This window comes from Macrobrachium rosenbergii, chromosome 49 (assembly GCF_040412425.1).
Source record: "Macrobrachium rosenbergii isolate ZJJX-2024 chromosome 49, ASM4041242v1, whole genome shotgun sequence".
Classification (NCBI taxonomy): Eukaryota; Metazoa; Arthropoda; class Malacostraca; order Decapoda; family Palaemonidae; genus Macrobrachium; species Macrobrachium rosenbergii.
In genome coordinates this window covers 44,458,606-44,478,605 of record NC_089789.1, presented here as the reverse complement: position 1 = coordinate 44,478,605, position 20,000 = coordinate 44,458,606, and positions in this window count along the sequence as shown.

The window sequence follows — 20,000 nt, the reverse complement described above, 5'->3', positions numbered from 1 at the left end:
TATATATATATAGTATAGCTCAGTTCTATATATACTGGAATGTATACACATATAATCAATATATATATATATAACATACATATATATATATATATATATATATATATATATGTGTGTGTGTGTATGTGTGTGTGTATGTGTGTGTGTGTGTATAACATTATTTTATCAGTGAACCAAAATAATTTTTTCTGTCAATAAATTAAATCAATTTTTAATTTACTTGTTTAGCTTACAACTGAAGAATTGTAATCTACTGCAGTTTTTTTAGATGAAAACTGGTGAAAAACAAATGAAAAATATGAGAATTGACTCACACATGATCAACAGAATCCGTTGTACAGGAAAGGAATAAAACAATCAACACTAATTTCCCTACTCAACAGGAGAAATGTATCACATATCAACTCTTTACAAAGCATTTTATAATGATTTGCAATTTTTTGTTTAAGAGTCAGTGACTATTGAACATGAAGTTCAGTGTTACATCACATAACACATATTCCCCTACAATATTCAACGTAATCTATCTTTCTCCCTAATGATAATATCCGCCTCCAGCCGCTGAACATTATGGAGAAGAGGTCAAAGGTCAAACCCCTCAAAATCCATTAAAGGTTTAAATTACTTCCGTCGATTCTTAATGACCCTATTTTACGTTGTTAATTCTTGAAATAATTACCCTATTTTAGAAGTTCGTCGAATTTATAGCCCCTATGGGAGAACAAAATTATCGTGGTTATCTTATGTGTTCATTTATATATTTATTTATTTATTTACTTATTTTGTAAGTTCGTGATGTGTACAAGTATTTCAACCAAGTGTTATTTAGACATAAATATTAAAGTAGGGCATAAAAATTTCTGCCGAGTTCGTGTGAATCCTTGAGAAAGGTGCAAAAATATAAACAATTCTGAAATGCTTTTAAAATGATCCTGGAATATTATTACAGATTCAAATGCCATTTAACACGACGTGTAGACAGAAAGGTCTATCATACGACTACCCGGTATGATGAATATTCTATCCACAGTGGCTGCAACCGGCGGTAGAAATGAGAAAAAAAAAATCAATGTTTTTTGTAATTTTGAGAAAACCTTGAAAATAACTCAGCCTGGCTGGCCTCTTCGTGCAGACGGATATCATTTCAGGTCAATAAGATGAGAACTTTTTTTTCATTTGTAGATCCTCGGAGACTCCAGAAGATCAGTCTTTTTATGCCATGCTTATCCAGGTCTTATTCTAGTTAGATATTGATGACAAGGGACGAACTGCATGCTGTCAGGGAGATGACTCTCCATAATGAAAGTAAGTGGATAGTGCTGGGAACAGATTGCCATGGACTGGTTCTTTGCTGTGGAAATATTGTGATTGGCTTGATAGAGAGAGAGAGAGAGAGAGAGAGAGAGAGAGAGAGAGAGAGAGAGAGAGAGAGGAGAGAGAGAGAGAACATTATCCTTCTTTGGCTGCGCAAGGTCCTCTGTAAGAAGAGAAAGAGAGAGAGAGAGAGAGAGAGATCATCTGTCCTTCTTTGGCTGGCAAAAAGTCCTCTGTAAAGAGAGAGAGAGAGAGAGAGAGAGAGAGAGAGAGAGAGAGAGCTCATGTCCCTTCTTCGGCTGCGGAACGTCCTCTGTAAGAGAGAGAGAGAGAGAGAGAGAGAGAGAGAGAAGCAGTTTTATTCATTGAAAGTGGAAAGGTAAGAAATCAGTTACTGCAATAAGTAATAAACTTTCAGAGAAGAAAATTTCTTTCTGTCGGTTCCTACCTCAATAATTCGAATTCCAAGTGTATAAGTAGTGCTGTAAGTAGTACTGTAAGTATTTGTCTCCATTACCTTAATTTTCTGTCACACTGATTACCTTTAAGTGAGGTAATGGTCTCAGATCTGAGGGATGGCCAGATTCAATTAAGTCAGAGCATGAATATAATTGCCTTTTGGTGATGATTTATTAACTATAAATCATTCTTAGGAAATGTCAGTATAATCATGAAGTGGTTATTATTACTGAGCTTTCTTTTTTAATTAATACTGAAATGAACTCAATATACCAATTGCCATCATTGTTGCGTGATGACATCTGAAAGTATATGGCCGTACTCCCTGATATACTGAATTAACAAAAGGAAATGAAATCTCCAATTTGATGGAAATGTATTTCGAAGTCATAAGAGTTATATGTGAATGATTGCGAATTCAATTTCCGAAACAGAGTTCCTTTTATCTAAAACAAGCTATAATATGTATCCACAAATATCAAAAACAAATGGAAACTAAAACTACAGAACTTCGTCAGCTTACCAACGTAAGGGAAGTCTATGTTGCCCGATCTAGGGACCAACTTTAACAATAAATCCAATGCTATGTTTTTCAAATTCAAGTACCTTTGGTGGAGGAACCTAAAGGGTGATAACATTCATTAATGAAATTTAAGCTGAACACTGCTTAGTACTTTCGTTCATTTAGCGCTTCAGGCATTGAAAAGGGCGAGTTGGAGTGGATGGACAGCAAGACAGAGAGATACAGAAAATAAAGGAAATGAAGTACAAGGATCTAAAGGTGGAACTGGATTTAAACTACATAGTTTCACTAGGGAGCAATAGTCAGAGAGGGTGGACAGCGAGACTGAAGATAGGTAGCGGGAAATGAGGTAAAGTCGAAAGGCTCAAGAAAAAGAGTGGGTACAGCTACCGGCCTAAGGGACGCCGCAAACACCCTTTGGTAATGAGGTGCAGTGACTGGCACCAACTCCCGCAGGAAAAGGTAATCTGTAGCATAGATCTAGTCATATGTTGTTCCTCTGTATACAAAGCATAATCTATTATTTACTGAAGCCTTGATGTTCCAGCATTTGTTCGAGGTACTCGGTTAATAAATCTCTTTCAAATAATATTTCCCCGTTTGATATATATCCTTTAATTTCCGCTGATTTTTTCGAAGGCTTGTGAGTGTTCGTGACGGATGAAGGCAAATGTTCTTGCCTTTGATTTATGGCAAAGATTGATGGCGCCTTTGTTGACAGAAAAGAGAAACTTCTGGCGAGGCCATTAATCAGGGGGTCCAAGGTCCCCCTCTGCAATTTGGGAATTAGTGGCATTATTGAAATGTACGGCTTGTAATCTAAGGGGTATAGTAAGCAAATTTCAGGGGGTTTTTTTTATGCATAATTACACCCAAGGGGTTTTCTTCATTTAAATTCCAATTTCGAAGGATATGTAGTTTAGAATTTTTTATAAGAATTATTTTGGTTTTCTTTATTTCCTAATATTGAATGCATTCAAAATTATACGACAGTTACTAGTTTCAATACACATAGCAGGAGTTATGATTCAGAAGTTATAGAAAATTTCGTTTTCGTCAGGATTTTTTTGCTTATAAGAGTAATACTTACACTTCTTATTTTGTTTTACTGAACATATCATATTCCATTTAATGCTCACAAGATATTATTTCAATGATATTATAAAATATATTTATATTCTGTCAATTTAACTGCGACCACCAAACGATGACTTTTATTCGCGCCCTTTGCTGAGTTTACTATTAGATATCATGTCTTTGTATGTTTACACACTCACATATATCTATCTATCTATCTATCTATCTATCTATCTTATCTATTTATATATATATATATATATATATATATATATATATATATATATATATATATATATATATATATATATATATATATATATATATATATATGTGTATATATATACATATATATATATATATATATATATATATATATATATATATATATATATATAAGAACGAACAGAGCAATAATAAAGACCAAACTACACGCAACATAAACTCATGCCACTGTTCCCACTAACGAACTTAATACAGTTTACGCTCTCATTCAACAAGAGCAAACGCTCTCTTGCTCAAGTACGAGGTATGAAAGATGGCCCACTAAATTCTTAGAAAAAAAAACTTATGGCTTTAATAATGAAAGTTTCTGTCATTTTTCTTCTCGCTTTCTTTTCGAGATACGATGTTTTAGTATGTTTGTATATCTCTATCTATGTCTATCTATCTATCTATCTATCTATCTATCTATATAAACAGTATATGAACCAGGCTTACAGCCACACTATTTATGAATATATGTATGTATGCATGTTTATCTATATATTTACTTATCTCTTTCCTCTCTCTCTCTCTCTCTCTCTCTCTCTCTGTATATATGTATATATATATATATATATATATATATATATATATATATATATATATATATATATATATATATATATATATATTATGTTATATATATTAAATAAATATATATATATATATATATATATATATATATATATATATATATATATATATATAATGTTTACCAGATTAGACGTACACCAGCCCAGAAGAGAAATGCAACATAACTAAAATCACCGCAAATTATATATCCATATCTTATGACGTTCCTAACTGATCAGACGACAATAATTATGTACAGAAATATAACTGATAAAAGGAATTTCAGTTAAAACAAGTAAAAACTGCGCCGGAGCTTCTTCGGTGCAATCGAGTTTTCTGTACAGCCAGCTACAGCGTGCTGTACACTCAAGGCCATCGAAAATAGATCTATCTTTTGGTGGTCTCGGTATAATGCTGTATGAGCCGCGGCCCATGGAACATTAACCACGGTCAGGAGGTGGCCTATCGTATATCGTTGCCAGAAGCACGAATATGGCTAACTTTGACCTTAAATAAAATAAAAACTACTGAGGCTAGGAGACTGCAATTTGGTATGTGTGATGAGTGGAAGGTGGATGATCAACATACCAATTTGCAGCCCCTTAGCCTCAGAAGTTTTTCAGATCTGAGGGCGGACGGAAAAGTGCCGGACAGAAAAAAAGTGCGGACTGAAAGAGATGTGACAGAAAAAGTGCGGACAGAACAAAAGTGCGGAAAGAAAAAAGAGCAGACAGAAAAAAGTGGGGACAGAATAAAGTGCGGACAGAAAAAATGCGGACAGTAAAAAAGTGCACACAGAAAAAAGTGCGGATAGGAAAAAAAAATGCGGACAGAAAAAAGTGCGGACAAGAAAAAAGTGCAGACAGAAAAAAAGTACGGAAAGAAAAAGGGTGCGGACAGAAAAAGTGCGGACAGAAAAAGTGCGGACAGAAAAAGTGCGGACAGAAAAAAGTGGACAGAAAAAGTGCGGACAGAAAAAGTGCGGACAGAAAAAAGTGCGGACAAAAAAGTGCAGACAGAAAAAGTGCGGACAGAAAAAGTGCAAACAGAAAACGCGGACAGAAAAAGTGCGGACAGAAAAAGTGCGGACAGAAAAAGGTGCGGACAGAAAAAGACGCGGGACAGAATAAAGTGCGGACGGACAGACAAAGTTGGCACAACAGTTTTCTTTTACAGAAAACTGAAAATGCAAAATACCTTCTTTTACATGAAAAGATTATTTGAAGTACTGCAAATTCCACTAGTACCTGTTTTAATTAGCAATCACACTGAGGGGAAATTTCTCATAATCCGGATATTAATTAATTTGTTAATTTGAATCGAGGACAACGGGGAGGAGGGCCTTCGTTGCAATTAGGAAAAATATTATATATCGGTTTTCACACACATATATATACATATATATATATATATATATATATATATATATATATATATATATATGTTATATGTATATATATATATATATATATATATATATATATATATATATATATATATATATATATATATATATATATATATATATATATATATATATATATTCCAAAACTGCGTACGTAGTTAAATGCAATACTCAACCATAATATTAAAATCCAAGAATTAATATTAATATTTATAACTCTTTAATGACTGAATATTCTTTAAGGTTGTAAAGGAAGTTTAAAAATCACTCCAAGGAATAGACACTAATTATCCCTCCTCAAGCTTTCGTGGAAGCTTTGAACGAAGGTTTCAAGGGTTATGAATAATATATTATTTTAACCCGCAAAACATTTTTCCCTGGTAATAAGCTGATCACGTTTATGTTTCGTAAAGTCTGAAAAACAAACGATGATTTGATGATTTGATTTTTTTAAAATGGGTTTCAAAGCAATAATAATAATAATAATAATAATATAATAATAATAATAATAGTTAGGTTTAGGTTTTAGCAGTTGATAAGGGTTTCAGTTGAATAATAATAATAATACACACACACACACAATAATAATAATAGTCATTATTATTATCATTATTATTATTATTATTATTATTATTATTATTATTATTATTATTATTATTAATTCTTGTGTTCCGTATAAAGAATAACAATCGTTCTATTGGGCTAAACAACTAAAAAGGCCATTTTCCCAGCTTCGTTCCCTCCAACTGAAAACCGCAAAACGAACTTGAAGGATTTTTCCTCGGCCGCTCTATAAATGGAAGCCGAGTTGTTTGTTTTCCTTGGCGGAAAACGCAGCCTTAACAGCCATTAGTTGGGAGAGCAATTAAGCTCCTGGGATCATCCCTCTCTTTTAAGGACCCGTTTCCCAGTTAGTAAGGATTTGTACACACTCACAATCACACGCACACACACACACACATAATCTCTTTCAAGAACTATCACTCACTCACACACACACACACACGTGGATTTTGTAGGATTTAATAAGGAAAATACCTGAACTCGCTATTAAAGTCATTAGTGTGCAACGAGAGAGAGAGAGAGAGAGAGAGAGAGAGAGAGAGAGAGAGAGAGAGAGAGAGAGAGAGAGAGAGAGAGTAAAAATTCAAACGTTTCAGCAAATCATTTCTCTGTAATAAGATGTTTATCGTTTCAATGGCATCATGTAGAAGAGCACGGAGAGAGAGAGAGAGAGAGAGAGAGAGAGAGAGAGAGAGAGAGAGAGAGAGAGAGAGAGAGAGAGGAAATGCTAACGTTTCGGGAGAATCAATGTTTGCTAACAAGATTTTGCTGGTTTCAAAGGCATCGCGCATAACAGCAGAGAGAGAGAGAGAGAGAGAGAGAGAGAGAGAGAGAGAGAGAGAGAGAGAGAGAGAGAGAGAGAGAGAGAATTTTCTCAAAAGTACAGACATAAAATACCGAAGCCTCCCTTCATGAAAGACACACCAAACCAGTATATTTGGTAAAACATGAACTATTATCTTTCAAGTGTTCTTCTAATTCACCTTTGACCCTAATTTTCAAGCTACCGGCCAACGTCCCTAATAGCCAAAATAAAAAAACAAAAACACAAAAAAGCAGATTTTCTATAAATACATCCCAAGGTCAACAAGACCGCAGGTCAATGCACTGGGAACGAAAAAGAACTTGGTCGAATTCTAGCTAATTGCAACGTTTGCTTTTCAAAAGCGAATCCTTAAAAAAAAAATGTGTATCGTGATAGGCAATACACGATATTCAACTCGTAGTATAATTGTTTTAAGGCCTTTCAAAAACTTAAGCTAGAAAGTAATCCTGAATAATTAGGAATTTTTATCTCAAAAACATCGGACAGTCTTAAATATAAGGATATTTATAAAGGTCCATTGGGTAAGAATAGCTAATGTTTCTCTCTGAAGCTAAGTGGTATGTAATATTTGATGAGGTTTAAAACATTAGAAAAATGTCGAAAACGCCAAATGAATATCTATATATATATATATATATATATATATATATATATATATATATATGTATGTATGTATGTATGTATGTATAACTGAATCACGACCATATGGAACGTGATGAATATATAAATAAAGACAAAATCCACGAAGGAAAGAGAAGCAAGGAGTGCTGCAAGGCCTTTCGACTCATAGTCCTTACTTAGATATATATACAGTGTGTATATATATATATATATATATATACAGTATATATATATATATATATATATATATATATATATATATATATATGTGTGTGTGTGTGTGTGTGTCTATGTATATATGGTGTATGTGTGTGTGTCTGTGAGTGTTTGTGCATATTTCGAAGGCACTTCTAGTGCATCCAAGCACGCGTTAACAAAATAGAAGAATTTTTAATTCCTTAATATGCTTTAGTAAAATATTTCCGAGGATAAACTCCCTAATATAAGAAATAAACGTACGCCCATTCATGCACGCCATTTTGTTTGACAATCTATATCTGCCTAGGTATCAATGACTGAACATACGAACTTAATTATGATTTAGCTGTGTCCTTTATTACTCTGTAAGTATAGATAGAGAACACAGTCCTAACAACTTTATAGTGATTATGTTATGATATATTTAATTAATTCCCTTTGTATGTCCTTGCATTTCTTCGTAAAGCGAATCATTGACAATGTGCTAATTGGAGTTGAAACGATGCGTTTAATGATATTTTATGGTTCAGTTAGTGCTGAAATTAGCTTTCATTATTGACTTTTTTTTTTAATGCCAGTGTGATAAGCAGCTTTTTTTTTTTAACTCATTTCACATGTTAATTTATTGTTGTGTGAAAAAAACAAGAAAATATAGTCAATCAATGAATAACAGGGGAAATTAGTTGTATAATATTATGAAACATTGTGTGGTGTATATTTTTACAAGCCTCCGATGACTGGAAAACACACGTACACACAATTGTGTGTGTATATATATGTGTATATATATATGTATGTGTATATATATATATATATATATATATATATATATATATATATATATATATATATATATATATATATATATATCCAACATTAATAATCACTCCCAGATTTAAATATGAAATTCACCATGCATACAGACACCGGAATTAATGAAGACTAAGCACAGGATGCCTTTTTTTCCCGTACACATCCTAAATGCTGGATAGGATTGCTGTTCAGCACAGAAACTGGTGAAGAGTTATGACGATTTATGCAGTGCTTTTGACGAGTTCTCCTCCCAACTATTGGTTAGCACGGTATCGTGGGCTTATTCACACTATAACATCACGTCACCGACACGTCACGTCACGTCAAAGTACGCGGGAATTACTTGCATGTAATCATGTCACGTCACCGTCAAGCACACGGCATCCGCCGTCACATCACGACGCGTTTTCTTGGAAAGAATATTTTTGACGTGACGTGACGGTGCTTATAATGCAAATTTCTTAACGCTGATGGGGCGGTGACGTGATGGTATAATGTGAATCAGCCGTATAGGGTGGAAAGGATGTTGCATTACTCTTTATACATTAATGTTGATAGTTTTCATCATAACTTTTGCTTAGCAAATAATAATAATAATAATAATAATAATAATAATAATAATAATAATAATAATAACCTTGTTTTTCCTCTAAGCTATTGGTTATCATCCTATCATTGGCAAATTTTTTATACAACAATTTTTTTATGATGGGTAAATGAATAATAATAATAATAATAATAATAATAATAATAATAATAATAATAATAATAATAACCTTTCACCTTCCAGTCATTTCATATCATCTCCTTCAGCATTAACTCAATAACAATTTCTCCCTCCTCAACCCCCCACCCCTCCCACCCCCTCAATGAGACCCGGGTCATTCGAAATGTTCGAATTTAATTTCGCTGCAAACCTTAACAATTGCAATTTCCAAAAGCATTTTGCGAAATGCAACTCATTCGCAAAGCTGTAACATTAATTACAGGCTATTATGGTGGTATGTTCACCGCCGAAAATCTGCAGCAAAATGTTGTTCCATTAATATTTACGGCCTGAATTCAAACAATGCATAGTTTATGTATGCTTCAGAAGAGGTGATTTTTTTTTTGTTTATATAATTTTTCATTGCCATTCATATATTCAAAATGGACCATTCATTTGTCAAGCAATCCTTCAAGGCACATAATACCTGCATGTGAATAAACAGAAAAATCAATGTCAGCAAATAACAACAAAAAAATTAAAATTAATATTTATAGTTTAGGCTTCAGATGAGGTGATTTTTTTCATGTTTATATAATTTTAATTGCCATCTATATATGTAAATGAGGGCCATTTACTTGCCAAGCAGCCAGTACTTCAGGGAATAGAACGCAGTGCAAGAATAAAGAGAAAAAGATTCGTAAGCAAATAAAAACCAAAAAATAAAAATTAATATCTGGAACAAATAATTAGTGATACAACACTGAACATCATAAAATAAAAGATAATCCTAAAACAAATAATTAGTGAAAAAAAACACTGAATACATTAGGCATTATGCCAAAATGTGAATAAACAGTAAAAACGAATGTAGGAGAATAGAAAAAAATAAAGATTTATTATCCAAAGCAAATAATTAGAGGAAAACCACTGAACACATTCGCCATGATAACATAAAATGGGCTCGCCGGAAATATTCGAATAGCGTTATCAAAAAAAATCTGAATTCATTACACGTGCAATGGATTAATCTCTTGGCCCTAAATGAATTCACCTGAAAAATACATTGAGGTGAATTCACTGAACAATAATTATTCTTTACACGCTCAAGAATGATAATCTTTCAGGACATTTCCCTATGTATATACACCAAGACATTTTAAGATATGACCTACCTCTCTCTCTCTCTCTCTCTCTCTCTCTCTCTCTCTCTCTCTCAGTAGCAGGTAATCCTTAAGCAGTAATTATTCCTTACAGCTGGTGCATCAAATACATTTGTATTTGTTTACGAAAATTAAATATAACATTAAAAAACATTAATGTTTTCATTAGTATGAATAATATTTTATTATTTTTGGTTTTTTTCATCATTGCTAACTCCAAACAGGTCAAAAATATAATATGTGAAACAATACAAAAAAATGAAGAGAAAGAAGTACAAGGCAAAATATAACAATAAATAAACACCACTGTAAGTGAAGCGTGAACCATAATATATATGGTTCATTTCTCACATTGCTAGTTTGTCCCCTCTCTCAGGAAATTAATTCAAATTATTATGTTTCTCTCGAGTCTTTTCTCTTAATTCACATCATTACATCGCATTACTACATCACAAGGTCTCCTAACTGCCACTACCCTGGGGACACCTATCTTTGTGTTTTTTTGATTTAAGTAATGCGCAATATGCTTCCCTTCTGATTACCAAACCCCAACCCAGGCGGCATTATCCCCGAGATGTAACCGCGTACGAGACCTTTCCCTGAAAAAAGCGGGACGCCATATCTTCAAAACTAACCATAGAATATTCTTGTAAATAATATCGTTATGTTTCCCACACCCAAATTACTGTCGAGGTTATCTAATCTAATCTAATCTAATCTAACTTAACCTAGGGGCATGACAAAACAATCGGGGATGGTGCAATGCTAGCATGCATCACAGGAATTTGCACCTCTCCCTACCCTACTGAGCAAACTTCAAATCATTATTCCTGATTGAATGAGGTGGAGGTTCACATTGTTACTGATTATCATTAATTAATTCGGTTATTATATAAAGGAACTCAATCAAGGATTTAGTGTTGATAATAACTGCGTCGGATTTTTTCATACACTGCAATTTCCTGTAGATTTATATTCTTGCATTTATCACTATGTGTCTGCTTAGTTATTTATTTCGTTCTTTATACCTTAGTGACCTCCCTGGCTTCTTGCATAAAGGTTTTCTTTCTGCTATTGCAACTAATAATAATAATAATAATAATAATAATAATAATAATAATATTATTATTATTATTATTATTATTATTAGAAATATAGAGAAAACTCTATACAAACTGAATGCCGCTGATGCAGCTATCACTTTTAACACCACTTGTATTAAAGAGGGTCCATTACCCACCTATAATAATAATAATAATAATAATAATAATAATAATAATAATAATAATAAAAGTTTCATCTTTTACATAAATTTCTCCCTGCCCAATGAAATGGCTCCCTTCTTAGGAAAAGGTTATTGCAGTGGGATCGTTCAGGGTGAGACGTTACAGCTTCTCTCTCTCTCTCTCTCTCTCTCTCTCTCTCATCTTAATGCCCCCAACATCCGTTACCGTTAAATTTCTCCTTTACAGCCACTTCGTTTCAAGGGGCTTATGGCCATATGGCCGTTATTGCCACGGTAATACGCTCGGTTTAACTGTCCAGCTGTTAGGAAAAATGAGATGAAATAGCATTAGGTAGAAACGGAAAGGAGGGGCGGGGCGGTGGTGGGGGTGGGGATGTTCGTAATAGTTTTGAAGTTCTACCGAGAATTTGACGTTACGGACCTCTGAAGAGTTTTTTTTTTTTTTTTTTTTCCCTTATTACAGGAGTGCGGTTTTCGGGTGCTGATATATTTGAATGAGATTTTACATGAGGAAAACAATGATGACACTATGGTAGGAATAACTTAGGATTAATGTCGTTGTGGCCTGGAAGGCATACAACAATAAGTACTTTAAAAAAATATATATATATATATATAGACATATATATATATATATATATATATATATATATATAATTTATATATATATATATATGTGTGTGTGTGTGTGTGTGTGTGTATATATATATATATATATATGCAATTTATCAGAAAATGCCCAGTTTTTTTACAAACTTATTTGCGGTGAGGCGTCAGAAAAATACTGATTTTTTTACATAAACATTTATGATGGGCTGAATAAATTATTTTCATCGATAACAATGCCCCCACAAAAAAAAAAAAAAACAACGCACCCAGAACACCGAATTTTTCCCCTGTTGATATATTAATAAAACAACATCACTAATTCTCGCGTCCGGATTTAATGAGATCTAGACGAGCATCCAATTAGCAATTAAGTTTGTGGGCCTTTTTCAGCCTTTTAAATGGAGCTGTAAAAACCAGAAAGCGAACGGACTTTACCAGGAGGAAAATGGCGAGAAGGATTTATTCGTGTCATTATACGATAATGATTTCCGAATGAAATGACGCGTCATTGTAGCAGGGAAATCGCTAAGTTTATTGCGATGGCCAAATTTGATGTTTTGTTTATGGTAATATACAGTTTGTGACTGGGACTGATCTTGCATCTAATAAGAATAAACGACCTAAATTCAAAGTGGGCAATATACATAATATGTGTGTGTATATATATATATATATATATATATATATATATATATATATATATATATATATATATATATATATATATATATATATATATATATATATATATATATATAAATTTTGTTTTTTACTCACCATGACATTAGGTAATTTATTTTTAATAAATGAAAATCTGTCCTTATCATAATCTGGTATGTTACCACAACAAATCCATGAAATCTGGCCACTGCAAAAATTTAACTAAATATATTATATTATATATATATATATATATTATATATATATATATATATATATATATATATATATATATATATATATATATATATATAAATGCTCTCCAGACACTTCCAAAGTGCCGGGAGAGGAAGCATTCATATTTCATGGCGGCCCAGTCTTAAGGAGAGCAAGAGGTAGCGTGCAAACGTCAGCAGAGATTCCACTCTCGGGAATGTGGGATTTCGGGGGTGCGGAATCTGGACCCATGAGACCTCATGTGGATGGCACTGGGGGAAGGGGAGAGGGGGGGAAATAACCTAAATGGAAGAGCTGGAGAGGGAGATGATGAGGTCATGGAAAAGGAAGACAGAATAAAATATATGATGTGAAAGTCAAAGGTTTTTTTTTATGGTAAAAGATATAACTTATTTATATTAAGTTTCTAAACTGATTCGTATCATAAGCGGTTGACATTTCAGGATTTACTTTCGAATACTTCAATATTTTACCGGGAGGCCTTCAAAGGAGAAGGTGAATTTAAACGGGGGCTCATCCTAAATCGGTCAGTTTAACATGAGTATGTACTAAAATATTTTATCTTGCTTTCTTCTAAGGTCCAGTATCCTTAGATGTATGTATGTATGTTACTCATTCACAGCAAACTTTTTATGCCATCAACCATACGTATCCAGCAACGATATTTGCAAACATTACCCAAAAAGGAGACAAGAATTAAAAAACACCACAATTACCATCTAAAAAAATAGTTAACTACACAAACAATTCACATTTCTCAAAACACCATTTACCTTACCTTTCAGTCTGCGTCTGTGTAGGTAAAGGGAACAAAATGAGAGAAAAACTAGGTCAATGGCGATCCTGGGATGGAAATTAGGAATTCCAGCTAGGGAGGATCAACAGGTGGTTATGTTCCATCAATAAGACACAATCGGACACTTCAGTAAGGTCAGGCTCCTCCTCTGACAAAGAGCTGAAGAAGGAATACTTAGACCCTTTATTTTAAGTTAATGTCTAAATACCGTTTCTTGAACTGGTAAATAAACAGTCCATACATTGTTTATTTATTCATTGATTCATGCATTTAGTTCATTTTACATTATACTAACGTAAAGATATTGTCTAAAGCAAAGTTATGATTTTTGTAAAGTTGGAGAATATGAATGAAATTGTCCACATTCAACGATTTTCAGCGACTAATTCTTTTTTATAAATAGTTGACGTTATGCTTTTACAATAAATCATGGATCCTAAAACTTATTGAAAAAGATCAAAGTTATAAAATATAAAAATAAAAAAATTTAAAAATAAAATATATTCTCACCACTGTCTAAAACGTCATAAATTTTGAGAAAACTAATCAGACATTTTATAACAAAAAAAAGTTTTTATTTTTATTTTTATGGCGAAATAAATTTATTGTAATTTTCGAAATAAGATTTGATAAATTAAATTTATCCAAGAAACTTACGAACTAAGGGATCATCATTTAGTAAACTTAGTGAGAAGCAACTCAGTGAGATGTAATCTCCCTCCACCCCCAAATAAAAGTATAAGAGCTCGAAGCATGAGACGTATTTTTGAAATACGTGGAAGGACTCAGTATCAGCTAGAAATAGGTTGGACGCTTTACGTCAAGTGGGCGCCCAAGTTTCTCAGTTCATAATAGCGTGTTGGGATTTGGCAAATCTCTGGTAAGAAAAGAAACTTTAGTTCGTGATAAAAATAGCTAGTCACTGAAGACTGTTGAAATGTAGACAATTTCGTTCGCTTCATCCATTTTTACAAAAATGAGGTCTCTGCTTTAAGTTCAAGTTCTATCTCGTAGTATAATGACTAATTAACTAAATACATGGATGAAACAACGAATGAATAAACAACGTGTGGACTATTTATTGCCCCCACAAACAAACGTTTCCTGCTAAATTGCCAGTAGCATTTCTCTGTCCTTACCTTCTCTCTCTCTCTCTCTCTCTCTCTCTCTCTCTCTCTCTCCTCTCTCTCTCTCTCTCTCTCTCCTCTCTCTCTCTCGTTCATGTATATTCATTGCGTATTATATATCACAATACACGTTCTTATAATGCCATTTCTGCTAAAAGAGGCAAATAATAATTACATTACTGCTACGTTTTATAAAAGCAAACATCGTTAAAGCATTTTTTTTAATACACAAATGAAATATAGAGAAGTATAATTAAACTTCCAGTTCTTAGAACGCCCATGAAAAACTCTGTTACCTTCAGAATGGCCAGAAATAAAATATCCAGATTGGAAATACATTGTGTAGAAAATGAAGTAAAAAGGAAAAAAAATACTCGCTCAAAAATATATATTCAATTAAGATAATGAACAAAGATTACGGGGAAAAAGGAAAAATGTCCGGAATAAATAAATGAAAATCTAATTTTTTCATTTTCTGAAAGAATTTCATTTCATATTTTCAGTTCTTTATGAAATTTTACTTCCATATTTTGCAGGTTTTTGGTTATGTATCTGGTGGATATTATTGCATACTATTAATTCGTTAAAGCTCTCTCTCGCTCTCTCTCTCTCTCTCTCTCTCTCTCTCTCTCTCTCTCCCCGTATGTTTGCCGTGTAAAAAGCTCGGAGAACGTAAGCGCAACCAGTAAAACCTCTGACTTCAAGATGCCATAAGAAGGTACAATTCGGGATTATTCTAAACAAGAAAAGTGCGCCGAAATTTCTTCGGCGCAATCGAGTTTTCTTTACAGCCGCAACAGCGTATAATCAAGGCCACCAAAAATAGATCTATCTTTCGGTGGTCTCGGATTAATGCTGTACGATCCTAGGCCCATGAAACTTTAACCACGGCTCGGTGGTGGCCTATCCTATATCGTTGCCAGAAGCACGATTATGGGTAAGTTTAACTTTAAACAAAATAAATATTACTAAGGCTAGAGGGCTGCAATTTGGTATGTGTGATGATTGGAGGGTGGCTGATCAACATACCAATTTTCAGCCCTCTGGCCTCTGTGGTTTTAGAGATCTGAGGTCGGACAGAAAAAGTGCGGACAGGAAAAAGTGCGGGCAGAATAAAGTGCGGACGGACAGACAAAGCCGACACGGTAGTTTTCTTTTACAGAAAACTAAAATGATTCAAAGTATTCTGAAAATGATTCAAAATATTTGGTCGACTCCTATAGACTGAAATGAAGACGAGATTTTTCGAAGAAAGTTGTGCACTAGGTTTGTGCCATTGGCATGCAAGTATATTTATATGCATTTGATTATACTCTTCTGTCACCTGAATTAAATATTCACCCCTTATTTTACTCATTTATTTATAGACTTATCTATTTATTTTTTTGTATTTGATAATTTTTTTATAATAACTGATCTCCTCTTTCTGTATTTCCTATTAATTTCTGTAACCTTCTATCAAATGAACGCCATATTCTTTGGAAGCTTGAATTTCAAGTCAATCGCCCTTGTAGGTTTGTTCCAAATGAGTGAGGCTTTACCTCTGAGTAATAATAATAATAATAATAATAATAATAATAATAATAATAATAATATTACGAAAGGAAAGCAAAGTGTCCACAATTATCAAAGCAACAACTGATAATTGATACATGCAGTCTTTCAGATAAAGAAAATATTGCCTCAAGTAAAGGGTATATATATATATATATATATATATATATATATATATATATATATATATATATATATATATATATATATATATATATATATATATATATATATAGACTGGTCCACTCTATTGTTAACTCGTCTACATCCTGTTCAGTCCTACATTCCAAGGGAATGGATTACAAGTCGACGTAGTTCCCTTGTCTTAATTGTGGTATTTCCGGAAGCAGATCAGAGCGCATCAAAGACAATGGAATTAGTCCCACAGCTGTTTCTAGGGGTCCCAGTGTCGTCCTGCATCGGTTACACTAATTGCTTTTAGAGGATTCCTGCCTAGTTCGAGTACTTGTTGTAGGGGTGAGTTGGGTTTAAGCCATATTTCACTTGAAGAGGTTTGCTCTTGTAAACGAAGCGTGATCATCTGTAATTGGTGTCGCCTGTTAATTTGAGTGAATCTCGGCCATTTTTAATTGACATCATCTGTTAATTTGAGTGAATCTTGACCATTTTTAATGGATATAATCTGAGAATTTTGAAGGATCTTGACCTTTTTTAATTGACATCATCTGTTATTTTTAGTGAATCTTGACCATTTTTAATTGATATAATCTGATAATTTTAAAGGATCTTGACCACTTTTAATTAATATCTGTTAATTTTAATGAATCTTGACCATTTTTAATTGACATCATCTGTTAATTTTAATGAATCTTGACCATTTTTAATTGACATCACCTGTTAATTTTAATGAATCTTGACCATTTTTAACTGACATCATCTGTTAATTTTAATAAATCTTGATCATTTTTAATTGACATCATCTGTTAGTTTTAGTGAATCTTGACCATTTTTAATAAGTCATAAGCAATTATCAAATCTGCTTTACTGTTCGGAATTTAAGAATTAATTCCAGTCACAAATCACCTGCCATTAGGGTGTCTAATGGATTTAGACTGAATTTGATGATAGATACAGACATACTCAGCCAAGCCTGTCCCATTGATCTAAGAAGGGAAGGACACGAATTACTTCTTTGCTAACAAGTTTAATTACTGTTGCAGATATTTATTTATTTATTTATTTATTTATTTATTTATTCATTTACTTATTTAGTTATTTATTGCACTTATTATCTTTCATTTTGATTTTTAAAAATTTTATTTTGCCTTTGCGTAACTGTTTTTTTTATGAGAAAATCACGAAAAACGTCAGTAATATATTGCTGAATTTTTCTCTCTTATAGAGACTCAAACTATAATTTTAAAGGCAAAATATTGTCATAGTATTCTGTCCCATATCATCATAAGCTCTCTCTCTCTCTCTCTCTCTCTCTCTCTCTCTCTCTGTCTCTCTCTCTCTCTCTCTCTCTCTCTCTCTCTCTCTCTCCATACGTTGTCTAGATAAGGCCGGCACGATTTTCCACTGCATTTTGTATCATGATATGGATATATTTAATGAATGTATGTTAAGAATGCATGATATGAATGTAACTAATGAATATATGATAAGAATACATGATGATATGAATGTGTTGAATGAATGTATGATAAGAATGCATGATATGAATTATTATATGAATGTATTTAATGGAGAAGCATTTAAGGAAACAACTGTTAGCCTTCCTGTTTGCAAGACACAGTTAATGGGTTTAATTCAGGCTGCCATTATGGAAACACTAACCCTTTCCCAAAGGCGACCCACAAATGGGTTGATGTGGTGAATTGAACAAGAGGCCTGGGGTAGACCCCAGGCTCCCTTGCTAACCAGGAACATTGAACTACTCCATCAAAACACGGGTAGCATTAAGTTCCATAAAATCTTGTTTGCGTTTTATATTCATATTTTCCACTTGCGCAAATACAGTTTCCTTGTTTGCAATCGCGTAGCAGTGGAGACACTGAACTACTCCATCAAAACATGGGTACCATTAAGTTCTGTAAAATCTTGTTTGCGTTTTATATTCATATTTTTCCACTTGCCCAAATACAGTTTCCTTGTTTGCAATCACACAGCAGTGGAGATATAAGTATATTTATCAAGTATTTTAATTTTCTGTCAAATCATTTATATAAACTTGAGGAGCGTTCGTGCTCACTCGGTATCAGTAATGTCAACCACTCCATATCTTTCTTTCCATTGCCTTGAAAAAATGAATAGCATCAAAGCGCCCCAGTGCTTGACTTAACAGCCTAAAATTTACACACTAAACCATTCATTGTCTTATCAATCTTCAATCGTTTCTTTCACCTCATTTCTGACAGGAAATCATTGCCGGGTGACGTCTCAAAGGACCAATTAGAGCAGGCGTCCTTCAGCGAGTGGCTCGTATACTCTCCTAACTGCGAAGATGTTTGGGTATTCTAGCTCATTAGGGCTTGTTTGCCCGGATGTGTCTTCATCAGTCTTAAAAGCCTGTGACCTCCTCCTCGCTTTTCAAGGCAAGCTACCAGAGCTACATTTGCAGTTGCAAGGGAGGTCCAATTAGGTGATCATGCCTATCCCATTACCCGTCGTAATCACAGACACACTCATGCTTGCGCACGCACAGGCACACACACACATACATACATATATGTATGTATATGTATATATATATATATATATATACATATATATTTATATATATATATATATATATATATATATATATATATTTATATATATATATATATATATATATATATATATATATATATATATATATATATATATATTATATATATATATTGTATATATATACATACTGATTTTATTTTATAAATAAAAGTCAGTTTAAAGATAATTGAGAGTCCTAGATAATACATATTCTGCCTTACACCAGAAATTTCTGCTCTAGTTGCATTTATAAGTACAAAGAACAAAATGATTTTACACCGATCTCCTCTGATCATTTACAACTAAGAAAAAAAAATTAATTCTACATCAAAACAATAAACTTAATTTGGACATAAAACGCAAAAAAAAAGGCAGATTGAAACTATTTCGTAGATTTTACTCCACCTGATAAAAACAAATTAATTGACCGGACTTATACTAGAATATTTTTTTTTTTTTTTATTTTCACCAAAACCTTCTTTATTACATTCTGAACGCAATAACCGCCGTTCAAATGTTTGAATCGATCGTGCAAATGATGGCATATGAA